The sequence below is a fragment of the Ursus americanus genome, chromosome 7 (assembly GCF_024610735.1).
Source record: "Ursus americanus isolate L20-20 chromosome 7, mUrsAme1.1.p, whole genome shotgun sequence".
In the NCBI taxonomy this organism is placed as follows: domain Eukaryota; kingdom Metazoa; phylum Chordata; class Mammalia; order Carnivora; family Ursidae; genus Ursus; species Ursus americanus.
The window spans coordinates 31,537,123-31,555,411 of record NC_142133.1 but is presented as its reverse complement, the minus strand read 5'-3'; the positions used below and the strand labels follow the sequence as shown (position 1 = coordinate 31,555,411).

General features: G+C 39.3%; 2 pseudogenes; both read left to right on the top strand.

Annotated features, from left to right (window-relative positions):
• The first annotated feature begins 248 nt into the window (after positions 1–248).
• On the top strand, positions 249–1,530 carry LOC123786152 (non-histone chromosomal protein HMG-14 pseudogene; annotated as a pseudogene).
• Positions 1,531–11,298: 9,768 nt separating this feature from the next.
• Positions 11,299–13,143, top strand: LOC123786151 (small ribosomal subunit protein uS14 pseudogene; annotated as a pseudogene).
• Positions 13,144–18,289: the final 5,146 nt, after the last annotated feature.

The following is an 18,289-nucleotide window of genomic DNA, read 5'->3' as shown; positions in this document are numbered from 1 at the left end:
TACAAACAGGTGGCTAGATAGGGATGGTAGCCCCTGGCATTCTTGTCTTGCCTCTCCTTGTGTGGAACCTCTACCCTCCAAGTGCGCTGGCAAGGCCGTTGGGGCCCCAGTATTCTCCGTTTGCAGTGCGTGGGGGGAGAGCCTCCATCATATGAGTAAAAGCTGCATGGAGGAAAGGAGTCTTTAATTTTTTGGCTATGCTCATCAGGAATATAGCTTCTGTGAATCAGAGATGGAGGAGATAAGGGATGCTAGTGGCACCTCCTGCTAAGATACCTTATCCCTTGATTGGAAACTCAAGAGAAAGAGAGCCCTTCCTTCTTGGTCAAATCAGCCTGAAGCAGGACTTCCCTAAAGCTGAGCTGGAGAAGGGGAAGGAAGGAGAGCTTGTGGCTCCAGCACTACAGACCTTTGCTGCTAGCACTGACACTTGGTAGATTTCCTTGAATAAATGTTTCTTCATTTGCTGTATAACCTAAGGATAATTTTCAGAGACTTTAAGTGGGTGGGTTTTTTTATAATTTTCTTCAGTTACGGTTACTTTAGTGGGGAGAAGATTTGTGTAGTACCTCAAGCTGCTATTCTGGAAGTAGAATCCCTTGCATTTTAGTTTTCACAAGTAATCTTAGAATATTTAAAGTAACAAGTTATTTGGGGAAAGCAGTTCTTATTTTTAAATGAATAACTCTATTACATATTCATTTCTTCTGCAATTTCTTTTAATATTTCTTGCAAGGCAGGTCTGCTAACAATGAATTTGCTCCTCTTGGTGAGATTAACAAGCATTATCATGAAAACAATATGTTCCTCTTAAAGCCATAGTTCTGGGGCACCTGGGTGGCTCAGTTGGTTAAGCCTCTGCCTTCCACTCGGGTCATGATCCTGGGTTCCTGGGATGGAGCCCTGCATTGGGCTCCCTGCTCAGTGGGGAGCCTACTTCTCCCTCTCACACTCCCCCTGCTTGTGCTCTGTCTCTGTCTCTCTCTCTCTGTGTCAAATAAAAAATAAATAAAAAACCATAGCTCTTTGTGTTTATATTTATAAATTCCATAGGCAAACACATATTTCTCCTTTATTAGGTGGACTTCAACAGATATGTAAACATTAGGGTAGGGTTGCAGCAGATTGGGCAGCGGGAGCAGTGGCAGCGGCCAGGCAGCCCAGCTTTGAGAAGGCTCTGGGTGGCCTGTAGACACACATCACACACCTGCCCCACCACCAAGGTACCCAAGAAGAAGGTCAGCCCCACCAAAGGGGGCCGGGAAGGAGGAGCCCAAGACGAGGTTGGAGAGGTTGTCAGCCAAACCTGCTTCTGCAAAAGTGGAAACAAAGTCAAACGAGGCAATAGGAAAGGATAAATCTTCAGACAAAAAAGTGCAGACAAAGAGGAAAAAGGGAGCAAAGGGAAACCAGGCTGAAATGGCTAACCAGGAGACAAAATAAGACTTACCAGTAGATATCAGAGAAAATGAAAATGAGGAGAGTCTAGCCTCTGATGAATCAGGAGAGAAAGAAGCCAAATCTGATTAATATCATATATCGGGTCTTATCATGGTCCCCGTCTCCCTGCTTATACAATCTAGAGAAACATTTTTATCAACTATTTGGTAAATGCAAATTTTTTAGTAGCTCTAGAAAATTTTAAAGAGGGGTCCGACCTCATCCCATTTTTTAAGTGTAATGCTTTTTTTTAAGAGGTGAAATCATTTGCTGGTTTTTTTTTTTTTTTTTTTTTTGGTACAACCAGAAAATCGTGGGATATTGAATATCGGAGGTTTCAGTTGTCCTGTGTGTCAGCCTAACATTCCATGGATGGGGTAGTTTTTATAGCCTGTAATACCAGGCATACTGAATGGCAATTTGGAGTCAGTCGTGCATTTAATATGACTTGAATATTTTAAATTCTATTCCCATGTTGTTTTTGGTAGAATTGTTTCCTAAAGAAAACCACTCCTTGATCTTGGCTCCTCCTATCAGAATTTTGTACACCCTGTAACATCATGGTGATGGTAGTCCAGTTTTCCTAGTAACTTTTTAAATGTGCTATGCAAGACTGAAAATCTGAGTATGTACTGTATATGATATTGAATTGTCAATTAATGGGATTTAACAATGTAACAACATTTGAAGAAATAGGTACTTGATATACTGTTAAGGAATCTTTGCCTCCAAATTTTAAGCTGGAAGTTCACTGGACTTTTAGAAAAGAATCACAACTCAATGATTTTTTTTTAGATTTTTAGTATGTACATTAAGAATTGTGTACAAATTGGAGTGCCTGGGTGGCTCAGTTGTTTAAGTGTCCAACTCTTGATCTCAGCTCAGGTCTTGATCTCAGGGTTGTGAGTTCAAGCCCTGTGTGAAGTCTACTTAAAAAAAAATTGTGTACAAATTGAAATGTCTCTACTGATCCTCAGAACAACCAATAAAAACTCAATTATGAGAGAAAAAATAAACATAAAGGCAGCAATGGTACTAAAATACAATAAAACTCTAAGTTAAGGCTTTATATTTGTTTTAAAATCCATATTCATATGTAATTATGTCCAAATCAAACTTCCATCTTCTGAGTTCATTTCCCCAGGATGTATGTTATTTATCCTGAACCAACAATTCCTTTGTATTGGATTGTATGAGATACGAATTAGTAGCAACCACAATCATTTTACTTTAATGAATTATTAGTTCCTTCCTTAGGTTTTGGTCTCTGTTCAGATGATTTAGCCTTTAGTAGCACAAGCATATGCAAAAGAAGAGACAGAGCATTTCTTTGCAGAACAGAGCAAACCGTACTCATTCTTATCTTCTTGAAAGCTGGCCAACAATTAATAATTCAGGACATCCTAAGTACAGAAAACACCAAAAACATACTTGACCACTCCCCGCCCCCCTTTTAAAACATAGACCATGTTAAGGTAGGGAAGGCAGGATCCGTTGATGGATAGACTATGGGCTGTGAGAAGACACAAGGATGACTTGATGGCTTTGGGCTGAAGCAACTGGAGGGATGGAGTTGCCATTAAATGAAGCAGGCAGTTCTGCAAGGAGAGCAAGTTTTGGGGCATGGGGTTTGTCAGGGGTATTTTAGTAAATAAAATATTTAGGCTAGTGTCTGAATCACAACTTCACACTTTCGTCTAATTTGAACCTTCTCTCAGCTCTGTCTTGCTTTAGTCTGGAAGGGCAACTGTGGGGGAGAGGGTTTGGTCAGCTTCTGTATCTATTTTCCAACTGTGGCTCTCTTCCTCTTTCCTGGCCCTCACCCAGCTCTTTTTTCAGGTCAGGAAGGGACAGAAAGATCTCACGGACAGGCACCTCACAAAAGTGACCCCTGGGAAGGCAGATCCTTGCCTCTCATGGGGCCCTTCCTTGAGTCCATCAGAGATGTTGTGCTGGGCTCTTTGATGACAACTCCCTGGACCCTGGCAATGCCCCTCCTCTGCCTTTCTAGATCTCTCTCTTTCGTCTTTCAGGCCACCTCTTTGTTGGAAACTGTTGACTTCCCCAGGACAGGATACGAGAGGGACCTAAGACCTGCATGTGGTCCATGAGAACCACCCAGGCCTTGCCCTGCCCTCAGAGTTAGTGCAACTGCATTTACCGCCCCGCATTTAGTACAACTGTCTCTACTCTGCTACCACTTGCTGCTTTAGCCTGGAGAATTTTTTCAGAACTAGGTTTGGCACTTGCCTCTGTGCCACAGAAACTCCAAGAGAAACAAGTCAAACTCTCCAAGGGGTTCTCTTGAAGTCCTCTCTAATAGGCGGCTAACATGAGAGGACATACACACTGGAATACAAAACAAGAGCAAACAAAGACCCAACAATACCAAGTGTTAGCAAAAAAATGTGCAACGGTTGGAATTATCCTATACTGGTGGTGGGAATGCTTCTTTGGAAAACCTTTGACGGCAACTACTTAGAGTGATCCGGCAATTCTAAATCTAGTTAGATATCTACTATATACATACATACATACATACATACATACATACATACATACTATCGACAGAAGACATATAGAGTAACGGTCATAAACTGGAAACAACCCAAGAGCTCATCAGCAAGAGAATGAATAAATAATGGTAGTATATTTTCTAAATGGATTTTAAATTTTTTTATTTTTATTATGTTCAATTAGTTGACATATAATACATCATTAGTTTTTGATGTAGTGTTCGACGATTCATTAGTTGCGTATAACATCCAGTGCCCATCACCACACAGGTCCTCCTTAATACTCATCACCCTGTTGCCCCAATCCCCTACCCCCTCCCTTCTGTAACCTTCAGTTTGTTTCCCAGAGTCCAGAGTCTTTCATAGTTTGTCTCCCTCTCTGATCTCTTCCCAGTTTTCATTTCCTTCCCTTGTGGTCCTCTGTGCTATTTCTTATGTTCCACATATGAGTGAAACCATACGATAATTGTCTTTCTCGGCTTGACTTATTTCACACTTAGCATAATCCCCTCCAGTTCCATCCATGTCAATACAAATGGTGGGTAATCATCCTTTCTGATGGCTGAGTAATATTCCATTGTATATATGGACAACACCTTCTTTATCCATTCATCTGTTGAAGGCCATCTCGGCTCCTTCCACAGTTTGGCTATTGTGGACACTGCTGCTATGAACATTGGGGGTATATGTGCCCCTTCTTTTCACTACATCTGTATCTTTGGGGTAAATACCTAGTAGTGAAATTGCTGGGTTGTAGGGTAGCTCTATTTTTAATGTCTTGAGGAACCTCCATACTGTTTTCCATGGAAGAGTGGCTGTACCAGCTTGCATTCCCACCAACAGTGTAAGAGGGTTCCCCTTTCTCCACATCCCCTAAATGGATTTTTTTTTTTAAAAAAGGAATGAGCTACTGTTATATGCAATATGGGTAAATTTCACAGATATACATTAAGTTGAAGAAGCAAAGTACGAGAGTATATACTGTTTGATTCCATTTATATGATGTTGAAGAACAGAGAAAACTAATCTATATTGCCAGAAGTCAGGAGGATATAGGAAGTAGTGACTAGGGGAGGGCAAGAGAGAAATTTCTGGGTTACCTGAATATTCAGTATTTAATATGGGTGATGGTTACATTTGTAATGTGATGGGTTTATACATTTCCAAAATTTAATCTAGCCATACGGTTACAACTTGTGCATTTTGTAACATGTATATTACACTAAGAAAGAAAGTAAAAACAAAATTTATGGAGAAATTCATGTTCTCCCAACTATTCACGCATTGCATTTTCATTACTTGATAACGTGAGCCTGGAATTATCTAGAAGAGGTGTTTTAGGTGTGAGGACATTCTGAGTCAAATACCCCTGGAAGAGACATTTCAAAAAGCGAAAATGTTATGTCTAAGTAAAAACAGCGCTCTTCCTTTGCTGCCTGTGGCTGCCATTTTCCCTGAGCTTCCGTGGGTTCCACAGAAGCTGGGGCTTCTTACCAGCATTTACCAGTAGGGGTCAGTCCTGTGCAAAACCCCTGTGCAAGCCCTCTGTGAGTTGGAACTTTTTCCCCCAGTTCAGTCAACTCATCCTGGCCTTTTAGTTCTCTGACTTCACGTCTCTAGCTACACTTTACCCTGTCACCACCACTCGTTCCCATGATCATAACATGGACCAGAAACTTCACTGTCTTCTTCGCTCATTCAGACACACTCTTTTCTCCTTCCACTTTCTCAAGTAACCACCAGCAACACTCCTTGCATGCCATCAAACCCTTCAGTCCCACGACCTTCCGTTCTCTCTCCATCCAGCAGTCCCCTTCTCTCTTCACTGACCCCTTATCCAGCCCTGACATCGTGGCTGATCAGTGCAATTACTTTGGCAAACACCTTCAACTCTTTGACCACCAGACCCCAGCTCTTAACCCATTAATGATTTCTCATTGCACTTAGCTTGAAATACAAAACCACTACTGTGCCCACAAGGTTCCGGCCTCGCCCTGTGCTCGTCGGCGCCTCTTCTACAGTGACTCAGACACCACATGCCTCACTCCACACTTTCCGTTCTTCCCTGCACCAGTGTAAAAGTCATTTCTCCCCAGTCCATTCTCTTTCCTGATGGTGAGGTGTTTATTTCCTTCAGGACACAATTTAAAATTATACCCATATTTGTGTACCTGTGCACTTAATGTGTGTCCGTAGCTTGAGACTGCACGCAACAAAGGCAGTGGCCATGTCTGGTTTGCTCATCTTCCATACAAGTAGCGCCAAGCACTTGCTGGGTGCACGGTAAATGCTCAATAAGTGTTTGTTGAATGACGATATCAGTCTAGACCTCCACCCCACAAAGACAGGGGACAGATGTGAGACCCTCTATTGTTTTTTTTTTAAAAAAAACAGCATTTTGTATGATATTTGTTCCTGCAGAACACTTTCACATCCATTATCATAGTAATTCCATAATTAGCTAGATAAGCATTGGAATTCCCATTTGACAGATGAAGAAAATGAGGCACAAAGAGAGTTGACTAAAATGTCAGAGTAAGGACTAAAGACACAATCTCTTAACTTACCCACCTGTGTATCTTAAGTAGTATACGTAAATGTTTGGTCTCTTGATCAAACTTGCATGGGGAAGATAGCTTAATAGTTAAGTGTTCCGGCTCTAGGGATAGAGCTAAGGTTCCTAACCAGATCCAACACTCAACTTGCTGTGTGACTTTGAGCAAGTTACTTAACTTCCCTGAGCTTCAGTTTCTCCATCTCTAAAGTGGAAATAACAATATGTATCTGAGGAGGCTATAGTGAGGCTTTGAAGATAGATAGATAGATAGATACCATGATATGCACATGAAACACACACATACAGTGCTGAGCATGGTCCATGAGAAGCACTCAGTCAAAGTTAGTCTTTATTTGTGGAAGTCTTTTGAGAATAATGATTATATTTCCTCCTCTCTAGTAACTCTAACAGTACAGGGCTTTTCATAGTGATGTTTAACACAAATGCTTGACACAACCTTCTGGCAACATTGGGATTTTTGTTTTCTTGAATTTATTCTTATCTGTGAACACTGTTGCCTTTGAGGAATGAAAAAAAAAAGTGTAATATGTACCCTCCGTGTGACCACTCCCACGTGTATATGCTTTAAGACCTGATAATTAGGAGTAGACTTCCAGACGCCTGTTTTCTCCTAGTTCACTCATTTTAGAGTCCATTTTCCTGTCTCTCTTTGGAAGAATGTAATTGATATAACTTGCATCCTCAGACTCCCTTTATTCTGGGCTGGCTATATATACTATAGCCATGGCAGTTCCTGTGGATTGACCTAATAAGGCATTGAGTTAATGGGGTAATCTTTACCCCCATAGGATAGGATAGGAAATTATAGAGTAGCATGCAAAGGAGGAAGATTAGTTCTCTTAATGATGGAATTTTAAAGAAGTTTATTAGGATGGAAAAATCACATGCCCTTTGAAAAATTGCTTTATGCAGGATAAAGTGATAATTTAAAATAAGCCTACAAAAGAGAAGTAAAGGTCATGACATTTTATCTAATTTGGTTGGTCCTTTTAAAAATATGTCATGCTGTAATTTTTTGTCTCCTACAGTCATGAATATAAACATATAGGAATAATGGTCCCTCGTGAAACTTGTAAAACATATGAGTGCAAATTTAAATGGAGGTTTCCTTGGAAAGCTAGCACAAATGACTAATGGGTTGCAGTCTGTTAGAACAGACAAAAATGCTTTGTTTAACTATGTATGGTGATGCCTCTTCCCTCTTTGTGATCATTTATTAACATTTTTATGTAGCTACCTGAGGTATGAATCTACGAGTAAGAACTTGTTAAAAACACAGTAAAAGCATTTTTACCTATTCTGTTTCTTTTACAGATTCAGTAAACTATTAAAAGCATAGAATAGAATAGTATCCATCTTAATGTTCAGCGACCCTTTCAATTTTCATTGAAATATTACAAATTAATCAGCTTTAATAGATTCTCTTTTACTGACAGTGCATTTTTCAGAAATAAAGAATTGGTTCTCTAGCATTCTCCAAAGATGGCCAATGAGATTTTTTTAATGATTAATTTGAACTATTTATCCATACTTAATGGGTTTTAAATCATTACAGCTATCATTCTTATTGCTGCTCAAATTGTTCCATGTTGGGTCAGTAGGAACGTCTTCAAGTTTGCTTCTGAGTCATTTTGACATGATCCTATTAATTTTTGATAGCTTCTTTGCTTTACGGTAGGATAAAATGGTCCAAGTCTCAATGTGTATATATTCTACTTCAGACCTGGAGTTAGCCATTTCTTTAAGAAGTGTGGTTCCTTTTAGTAGGAAACTGTATTTAGAAACCACAATCTAATTGCCCAAGGTGTTTGTTACTGAGTTAGTCATTATTTGTAGGCTTTTCCAGAAAGCTACTTTTAACAAAAATTCTTATTGATTCATTTGATGTATGTTATATCTTATTCTATCACCTCACTTTATATTTTTTCAAAGATTTTATTTATTTTTTTTATTTGAGAGAGGGAGAGAGAGAGCACAAGCAGGGGGAGTGGGAGAGGGAGAAGCAGGCTCCCTGCTGAACGGGGAGCCTGATGTGGGGCTTGATCCCAAGGCCCTGGGATCATGATCTTAGTGGAAAGCAGATGCTTAACTGACTGAGCCGCCCGGGGCGTCCTATCACTTCACTTTAAAATGTCTTGCTTTCCCCAATTTCTTTGTGATTCTTCTTCTTTTTTTTTTTAAAGATTTTATTTATTTATTTGACAGAGATAGAGACAGCCAGCGAGAGAGGAAACACAAGCAGGGGGAGTGGGAGAGGAAGAAGCAGGCTCCCAGTGGATGAGCCCAATGTGGGAGTCGATCCCAGAATGCCAGGATCATGCCCTGAGCCAAAGGCAGACGCTTAACGACTGAGCCACCCAGGCACCCCTCTTTGTGACTCTTCTTATGGTCTTAAACACTCATTTTTCTACCTGGTTTTTTAGAAAGTATCCTTTTCTTCCTCTGAATAAAATGTTTTGATTGTTGGAAATCAATAGACTTTGAACACACATGATTTCTTCAAGGAGTTTGTATGGCATAATTCTAAGGGAGCAGGCACTGGTGTCAGATTACCTGGGGTTATATCCATCATGTGGGAAATTAATTTGATGCAATGGCGGTTTCCTAGACCAGGTCATGGGGCAGAAAAGCTCACAGATCAAAAAGAAATTACAGTGTTTAAATCACCTTAAAACACAGAGCTAGAAGTAAGGGGTAAGGATAGATTGAGACATGGATGAATGGGTCCAAGCCACGTGGAGGACCACACTATCTGAATCCCACGTTCTACAACGTCCAGATGGATGTTCTCGTTCTCTTTCTCTCTCTCTCTCTCTGCCACATCAGTCTTCCCTGCTGATAGTGTGATTACAAAGACCAAAGTCAAGATTGAACAAGGTGCTTAGCAAGAAGGTGACTGAAGCAGACATATTCTTAGTTTTTTGGGGAGCAGCTCGGTCGAGTACTTCTGGCCAAAAGCTGTAGCTTGCCAATTAGCCTGCTTAGCAGCTCTGGATTTATCTGCATCTCTTGGATTGAGCACATGTGGAGCCAGAATGGGACATAAGGAGTATCACTAATGGGTACCTGATTTTGGAGATAATACCAAGATATGAAAAAGATATTGTGGTTATATTTAGAAAAAACATTCTTTTAAAGATTTATTTATTTTATAGAGAGAAAAAGAGAGTGGGGGGAGGGGCAGAAGGCGAGGGAGAGCATCTCAAGCAGACTCCCCGCTGAACATGTTGCTCAATCTCACGACCCTGAAATCATGAGCCGAAATCAAGAGTCAGGCACCCAACCAAATGAGCCACCCAGACACCCCTGTTTAGAAAAAAAATTTAGGGGTGCCTGGGTGACTCAGTCATTAAGCGTCTGCCTTCGGCTCAGGGCGTGATCTTGGCATTCTGGGATCGAGCCCCACGTCAGGCTCTTCTGCTGGGAGCCTGCTTCTTCCTCTCCCACTCCCCCTGCTTGTGTTCCCTCTCTTGCTGGCTGTCTCTCTCTCTGTCGAATGAATAAATAAAATCTTTAAAAAAAAAGAAAAAAGAAAAAAGAAAAAAATTTTAAAGAGATATGGGTTTAAAACAAAGCTGGAGAGTTTGATATTATTATTTTAGCTCATTGGGTTGGTAAAGCAGTTGCCTTATATTTCTGTTTCTTAGTTCTAAATCCACACAAACAATTCAGAAAGGTCATGTACAGGGGGTGCTCTTCAGAACTAGGCTTCTTGGGATTTTCCTAGTATTCCACGGGCTGAGGGAGGTTAGAGGAAGATAGAGAGTGGGAGGTAGGTATACAGGGGTGTGGGAGAAACAACACATTCACCACTACAATGATTTGATAGTTTCATGGGAAAATATGCTTTAAAAAGTAGGAGTTGACCCAGCTTAAACTTGATCCCTAATTACATGAAAAGTTTATGGTACTGAGGACAATCTTATGAAACTATAACCCTGATTATCAATAAGTTCTATCTCCTTTACAAAGCATTGTTTTTAACAAGCATTGATTCTTTTGAAAATACCAATGTAAGTGGGGCGCCTGGGTGGCTCAGTCGGTTAAGCATCTGCTTTCGGCTCAGGTATTCCTCTTCCTCTGCCTCTGCTTATGCCCTCTCTCTCTCTCAAATAAATGAATAAAAATCTTAAAAAAAAAAAAAAGGAAAGAAAATCCCAATGTAGGGGGAAAAATGTAGAGGAAAAGTTACAATTAATACCGCAGAAATAAAAAGGATTCATCATAATTATATGCCAACAAAATAGACAATCAAGAAGAGATGGATAAATTCCTAGAAACACATGGGATCCCAACACTAAATCATGAAGAAATAGAAAATCTGAATAGATTGATTACTAGTAAGGAGATTGACTCAGTAATAAAAACTTCCCAACAACCAAAAGTCTAGGACCGGGCAGCTTCACTGGTGAATTCTACCAAACATTTAAAGATTTTATACATGTCCTTATCAAACCATTCCAAAACAACTGAAGAGAATGAAATGCTTCCAAACTCATTTTGTGAGGCCACTTACCAAAACCAGACAAGGACACCACATACAAAAAAAGAAAAGTACAGGCTAACATCCTTAATGAACATCGATGCAAAAATACTGAAAAATATTAGTGAGCTGAATCCAACAACATGTTTAGAGAATCATACACCATGATCAAGTTGGATTTATTCCAGGGATGCAAGGGTGGTTCGATATCTGCACATCAATCAGCAGGATACACTACATTAACAAGGCGAAGTAGTCAAATCATACGATCATCGCAATAGATGCAAAAGGAGCACTTTGACAAAATTCAAGATCCATTTTCAATAAAAACTCTCGAAGTGGGTATAAAGGAAGCATACCTCAACATAAAGACTATGTACGCCAAACACAGCTGGCATCATACTCAATGCTGAGAGGTCGACAACTTTTCCTCTAAGATCAGGAACAAGACAACAATCCTAGTCTTGCCACTTTTAATCAACACAATATTGGAAGGCCTAGCCACAGAAATTAGGCAAGAGAAAGAAATAAAAATCATCTACACTGGAAAGGAATAAATAAAGCGGTTATTATTTGTAGATAACATGATACTTAATACAGAAAACTCTAAAGACTCCACCAAAAATCTGTTAGAATAAATGAATTCAGTAAAGCTGCAGGATAGAAAATTAACTTACAGAAATCAGTGGCATTTCTATACACTAATGACAAATTACCAGAAAGAGAAATTAAGAAAATACAATCCCATTTACAACTGCATCAAAAAGAATAAAATACCTCAGAATAAATTAAACCAAGGAGGTAAGAGAGCTATACACTGAAAAGTATGAGACACTGATGGAGACTGAAGATGACACAAATAAATGGAAAGATATTCTGTGCTCATGTATTGGAAGAATTAATATTGTTAAAATGCCCATACTTCAATTCAATGTGACTCCTATCAAAATTCCAATGGCATTTTTCACAGAACTAGAACAAATAATTCCAAAATGTGTATGAAACCACAAAAGATCCAAGCAGCCAAAGCCGTTTTGTTCTTGAGAAAGAACAAAGCTGGAGGTATCCCGTTCTCTGAAGTCAAACTATATTACAAAGCTATAAAAACAGGCACACAGATCAATGAAACAGAACTGAGAGCCCAGAAATAAAACCATGCATATATAGACAATTAATTTACAATAAAGGAACCAAGAATACACCATGGAAAAAAAGATAGTCTTTTCAATAAAAGGTGCTGGGAAAATAGGACAGTCACATGCAATCTAATGAAACTACACCACTATCTTACACTATACACAAAAATGATCTCAAAATGGATAAAAGACTTAAATGTAAGACTTGAAAACATATAATTCCTAAAAGGAAACATTGATGGCAAGTTCCTTGACATCAGTCTTATGATATTTCTATGGATATGACCCCAAAAGCGAAGGAAAACAAGCAAAAATAAATACATGGGACTACATTAAACTAAAAAGCTTCTGCACAGTAAAGAGAACCATCATCAAAACAAAAAGGCAACCTCCTGAATGAGACAAGATATTGGCAAATTATGTATCCAATAAGGGATTAATATCCAAACTATATAAAGAACTCATACAACTTCACAAAAAAACCAAACAACCCAATTTAAAAATGGGCAGAGGATCTAAATAGACATTTTGGAGATGAACACTCTGTAATACCAATTTAACCTCAATAAAAAAAAATTTTTTTTCACCTTTTCCGAATGTGACCTCAAAAGAAAATTAAACAACAATGTATCCTCCCCAAGCCCTCATGACATTATAAACAAAAAGAGAGTTTTACTGTATGTAAATTATTCCTCACTGTAAAAGAAAAAAAAATCCAAGACATTTGGATATAATTACCTTTCCTTTTTAAAAAAGGCATTTATATTTTCTGATTGTAAAAGTAGACAATAGGCACCTTTTGCCTCGTTGCATCTGGAGAGCAAGATGCAACAGCTCTCCTGGAGCCATCGGAGGAAATTTGGTCAGGGTTCTCGTTCTTGCCGCATTTGCTCAAACCAGCACGGTCTGATTTGGAAATATGGCCTCAATATGTGCCGCCAGGGTTTCCGTCAGTACGCCGAGGATATAGGCTTCATTAAGTTGGATTAAATGAACTTCCTTGAATGGGTCATCCAAGATACCTCCCTTAACAGCAGATATCCAAGACACCTGTCTTAATGTTAACTCATTGTACATAAAATAAAAAGACTCCAATTATGAGTGCTTTAATGTGAGAAAAAAAGACTATAGGCAAATTGTAGACATTTTGGGAAAATGTACAAAGAATATACATTCCATCACTTGCAGGAAATATTTCCTTGCTATCATCTTTGTAGACCCAAAATACACACACAAACTGGGACCATGCTGTACACATTTGCTTTCTGAAATATATTAAGCACATTTTTCCACGTCATTAAGTAACTTTCAAAACCATGAAAAAAATGCCCTCAGATCTGAGCTCCAATCTGACCTAAACATTGCCCACATGCTATCTTGTCTCTTTGAGTCACTTTTTTCTTTTTTCCTTTCAGGGTTATCAGAAAAATCATGGTGCTACCAGAAAGGGAAGGTCTTTATTGCTCCTTGCAGCAATGTGACCCTAATAAATGCATGGGTTCTAGAGAGTCTAGTGACACAACATTAAGCTCTGTCATCGGCCTACAAGAGCTGACTCGTTTGCAAAAATACAACAAGATGAAGCGTCGCCGTGGCATATGACTTTTAGCCCAGTTAGAGAAATCATTAACTCAGGCACTCTCTGGTACAGGATATTTGACTAACCTTGTAAACCACGCCAGGGAGCAAAAGTAGAGTCTGGGGCAGCCTTCCTCTCTGAAGGAACGAAGGAAGAAAAACAATTTAGGGAGGAGTTCCAGGCACCACGTGCCCCGGTCCAGCTGTTGGTTCTCTCGCTCAATGTGCCTTCTCTCTGATCTGTAAGGGGAAAAACCATCTTTAGGGAAGGACTTGAAATGACTGTAAAGAAAAGCCCAACCAAAATATCCCTTTTCCCTCTTTAATGAACTCGTGAGAAACTTTCAAGGGGAGTTGAGTGGGCGGTTGATTTACCTACTACACAATGTCAATAAATGATCTAAGGAAAGAGTAAATGTTTTATCTTTTCCAAAAATGAGCTTTCCCTACTCGCGGCCCGCAGCGGCTTCTGGGTCACGGCGTGCGTGCTGGGGCGGCTGCCGTGAGTCCTACGGCTGTTCGGGCATGTGAGCTTACTCAGCCAGAAGGGGGCGAGCAGAAACAGTTCCCGAGGGTTCCAATTAAGTCAGGTGTCTTGTGTTCACCGCCTATTTGTGGCTGCCGAAGGGAGCCTGGGTGAAAATGCCTCAAAAACTTCGAGCGGCTCTCCACAGCGGAACAAATTAGGCACGGACTCGGTGTTGTTCCAGGCTGGCTTCGGCTGAGCGCTCCAGTGCAAGCAGATGGCGTGCCGTGGTTCTGGTTGCGGAAGTGCAGAGGCAGACCGGTAGATTGCAAGGTCCGGGTAGTGAGGGCGGTGACTGTAGCAACCACGCGTCCTCCAACCAGCTTTGCTGTAGCTCTTGAGGGAGACCCCACTAGAAGAAAGCCGAGAGAGCGAAGACGGGTAAAGCAAGATCAAACCCCCAACATGGCTTTCTCTGGATTCAAATTTAGGCAATTATTTTCAGCTATCCTCAACCCTCCTCCCTGGATCTTGTTATTACCTGGAAAAAAACTAGAATACTTTCAGGACTAGCACATTTTTTCAACTACCACCAGATAAAAGTCAAAGGTTAAAAATCCTCATCTGATTTCACTTCACCAAATGGTTAATATTTTTCTACTTCTTGTTAAGAAAATGTCAAATGCTAGGCTAGCTGCTGACTAATCGTCTTTAGTGGTATATACATTTCTTTTTCATCAGCTATAGAGGAAATGTTTGAGGACAAAAGTGGCTCCAAGTTAGCTTTCTGACCTGCATGAGAAACTCCCAGCCCAATCCAGGGTATTCGTCCATGTCCCATGCAGTGTCTGGAATATGGTGCTTTGCAAATAAATCTAAATATGAAAACTAAAGTAGGGCACCTGGGTGGCCCAGTGGGTTAAGCGTCTGCCTTCAGCTCAGGTCATGATCCTGGGGTCCTGGGATCGAGTTCCACGTTGGGCTCCCTGTTCAGTGGGGAGTCTGCTTCTCACTCTCTGCCCTTCCCCCGGGCTCGTGATCTCTCTCTCTCTCTCTGTCACTCTCTCAAATAAATAAAATCTTTAAAAAAAAAAGAAAAGAAAAGAAAAAGAAAGTAATAAAACATTAGAAGAAAACATGAGAGAATATTTGTATGACCTTGAGGGTGCGGCAGTCTTAAGACGAGAAACACAGAAAAATTAAAGGGAAAAAATAGCCATGTTTGACTACATAAAAATTAATATTTTTTTTTGCAAGGCAAGGGAAACCACGACCAAAGTGAAAAGAAAAGGGGAGGAAAAATGTTTGCAATAACAATGACAGAAAATGATATCTTAATAAACTAAGGCTTCAACAAATTAATTAACAAGAGACAATACAATAAAAAAAGAGCAAGTGTTATGAAAAGGCAATTCATAAGAGAGGAAATAGAAGGTGCTCCATTTCACTGGGAGTCAGGGAAATGTAGGAACATAAATGCATGCATAAAAAGATATAAAAATACCCACTCTGTGAGGGGTTGCCTCAGGGTCCAGGGACCAAGGGGTGGGAAATAAGCCTGGGATTGGAAGTCAAAAGGGCTTTCAACTGTAACTGTGATGCTTTATTTCTTCTATTAAGATATATTAAGATTTAAGGGGAATGTGATAAAATGGTAACTGTTATCCAAATTGAGTTGTATCTTTTGGTTAACATCTATGTGCATTTCTGTTGGGTATATGCCTAGGAGTAGAATTAGAAGGTCATAGATATCTGTAGGTCTAAAAATGTTCTGTTTCTTAATCTGGGTGTTGGTCACTGGGGTGTGTTCAGTTTATGAAAATTCACTGAGATATATACTTTTGATAGGTGTATTTCAATAAAAAGTTAAATAATAACAAAATAAAAAGTATAGGGCAATACCACTTCACAGCCACCAGCATGACTAAACTAAAACAGCAGAAAATACCAAGTGTTGGTAAGAATATACAGCAACTGGGTTACTCATGTATTACTAGTGGAAATAGACTTCCATACAATCCCTTTGGAAAACTGACATTATCTATGAACAGTGAAAATATATGTACTCCGTGATCTGACAATTCCTCTCATAGGTAGGCACACCGGCAGAAATTTGTCTATATGTTTACCAAAAGACATGCATGAGTTTTATGAGATACCATTTTTTTCAATATATTTTTAACAACTTTATTTGAGAGGTCTTTGGCATATAAAATTTACATATATTTAAGGTGTGCAACTTGGTATTTTGATATATTACGATACCATTCTTAAACCATCAAATTGGGAAGAAAAGAAATTATGGTACATCCAAGATATGAACTTTATACAAATTTATATATATCGAGTTGGTGGGATATCCCTGAGAAATTAAATGAAAAAAACAAGTTGTGTATAAATTGTCCTTATTTCTTTAAAGATAAAAAACAAAGACAAAAACCCTTTTATGTGCAGGTAGGTATGTAAGATCAAGAAAGAAAGACTCCGAGTAAGTTAATCAAACTTTTAATATAGGTGGGTAAGGTTAAATGGGGAATGAGGAGAGAGGTGATTAGTTTTTTCTTTAGTTAGCTCTGTATTGTCTGACTTGCTAAAACTAGAACTGTTTTTGAGGTATTTCATATACAATAAAATTAACCATTTTAAAGTATATAATTCAGTGATTTTTAGTATGTTCACCAAGTTGCACAAGCTTTGCCACTAAGAACATTTTAATAACGCCCCTCTATACCCCCCAAAAAACACATACCCATTAGCACTCACTCCCTATTCATCCCAGCCTCTGGCAACCACTAGTCTACTTTCTGTCTCTATAGATTGCTTATTATGCACATTTCATATAAATAGAATCATGTAATATGTATGTGACTTTTTGTGTCTGCTTTCTTTCCCTTGGCATGTTTCTGAGGTTCAAGCATATTATAGCATATATCAAGAGTTAATTCCTTTTTATGGCTTAGTAATATTCCATTGAGTGGATATAGTATCTTTTATTTATCCATTCAACCTGCTGAATTCAACACCTAATACCATTTGGATACTCCAGAATAATCTTATTTTAAGGTCATTTGAATAGCAAACTTAAATCTCTTTTACCTTCTAAAACTAATATAGCCACTGGTTCTGAAGATTAGGATGTGGACATCTTTTCCCTGAGTTGGGGGGAGCATTTTTCTGTCTACCAAGTTCCTCATCACAAACTTTGGATCAGGGGAACCCTCTTACACCGTTGGTGGGAATGCAAACTGGTGCGGCCACTCTGGAAAACCAGATGGAGTTTCCTCAAAAGGTTAAAAGTAGAACTAACCTATGACCCGGCAATTGCACTACTAGGTATTTGTCCAAAGGATACAAAATAGTGATTTGAAGGGGCACATGCACCCCAATGTCTATAGCAGCATTATCTACAATTGCCAAATTATGGAAAGAGCCCAAATGTTTGTCGACTGATGAATGGATAAAGATGTGTAGACACACACACACACACACACACACACACACACACACACAGGAATATTACTCAGTCATCAAAAAGAATGAAATCTTGTCATTTGCAATGATGTGGATGGAACTAGAGTGTATTATGCTAAGTGAAATAAGTCAAAGAAAGACAAATACCATAGGATTTCACTCAAATGTGGAATTTAAAAAACAAAACTTGAACATAGGGGAAAGGAAGGAAAAATAAAATAAAAGCAGAGAGGAAGGCAAACCATAAAATACTCTTAACTATAGAGAATGAACTGAGGGTCGCTGGAGGGGAGGCAGGTGGGGGGATGGGGTAACCGGGCGATGGACATTAAGGAGGGCACTTGTTGGGATGAGCACTGGGTGTTACATGTAAGTGATGAATCACTTCTACATCTGAAACCAATACTACACTATGTGTTAACTAACTTGAATTTAAATAAAAACTTGGAAGAAAAAAACAAAAACCCCCAAAACCAAAAACTTTGGATCGGAACACAAATATTTTGTAATAGTTTACACTGATGTTGGTTGAATGAGTTGCTTTAAGATCATACAGCAAGTAAGTAACAGGGCTAGGCAGAAGACACAGCTGTTTAAATTCACTGTGTGGTGATCCACTTG